At 39.9% G+C, this 1095-nt stretch overlaps 1 non-coding gene across 1 annotated transcript; it reads right to left on the bottom strand.

Moving 5' to 3' along the window:
* Positions 1-779: 779 nt before the first annotated feature.
* TRNAK-CUU (transfer RNA lysine (anticodon CUU)) lies at positions 780-852 on the bottom strand. The gene has a single exon. It is a non-coding gene; the product is annotated as a tRNA-Lys (tRNA).
* Positions 853-1095: the final 243 nt, after the last annotated feature.

Here is a 1095-nt window from a genome sequence, read left to right as displayed (position 1 = left end):
TCTACCATTTGTCGAAGTCGTTTAAAGGAGGAGTAGTATATCCCCTCTTTTCTCCGCCATCATGCACAAGACGAGACCAGCCACAAGTGTTTAACATCAATACACTATCTTCGCCAAATTTCCGAGGAATGAGAAATTTGATAAGGTACATCATTACGAAGATATGCTGACTTTCTAAGGTGATTCCCTGTCAATTTATTTATCGTAGATAATATTCCATTGCTCGATTCCCCATTAATGACCCTGTGGATTTGGTATTCAAAATATTCGTAATTTATCACTGCTGTAGCTTTGCATGTTACCCTAGGAAAGTTGTTAGGATTTGAGGCGGATTTTACATTAGTAGCCAACTGTTTCTGTTTACTTTACGCCGAAGTTTTCGGATCGTCAAGCCTTTCGTAGTTAGGTGGTTGCCACGTTAAGTGGGTAACAAAATATAGCTATCGCGCTATTTTCCCATTGCTCAGAATTCAAGTTAATTTTAAATTTAACCACTGAGTTTATTTATTGAATTATTGAGTGATTTAGCAGAGCTTGCCTCTGCTTTCTTATTTCATTTATATCTTCAGGGTTTCTTGAAACATCAGGGAGGATTAGAAAGGAAAAACGGCATACCTGTAGTTAGTTACTTCTGACGCAGGAAATTCCTTCCTTCCTTCCAACAACAAGCCACCAACAACCAGTTCTGAAATAACTTCACATAGAAGTTCAGCCTTTTATTAAAGTGGACCTTTTAATGGGCTTGTTTTCTCCCTTCCATCGTACAATTTTCAAGATGGCGCCCAACGTGGGGCACGAACCCACGACCCCGAGATTAAGAGTCTCGTGCTCTACCGACTGAGCTAGCCGGGCTTCTTCAAGATGGCGCCCAACGTGGTTGCTGGTTGGTCTCGGTGAGTGTAGGATTGGCCGGAGAGAATGACAGAAAGTACAAAAAATTTTCAATTTTATCAGTGCTTCCATTTTGTTTATAATTGAAAGGTGTCATGAATTTACCTGTTTTAAATTTTGGTTTGTTATTGTCAGGAGGCTGTCAGTCTAGGACATTCTTATGTTAGAGATTTGGAGCTGAGAGTTAATGGCTCTACAATTGTG

Source organism: Macrobrachium rosenbergii, chromosome 58 (assembly GCF_040412425.1).
Source record: "Macrobrachium rosenbergii isolate ZJJX-2024 chromosome 58, ASM4041242v1, whole genome shotgun sequence".
In the NCBI taxonomy this organism is placed as follows: Eukaryota; Metazoa; Arthropoda; class Malacostraca; order Decapoda; family Palaemonidae; genus Macrobrachium; species Macrobrachium rosenbergii.
The sequence above is the reverse complement of the archived record's forward strand: the minus strand, read 5'-3'. Positions and strand labels throughout refer to the sequence as shown.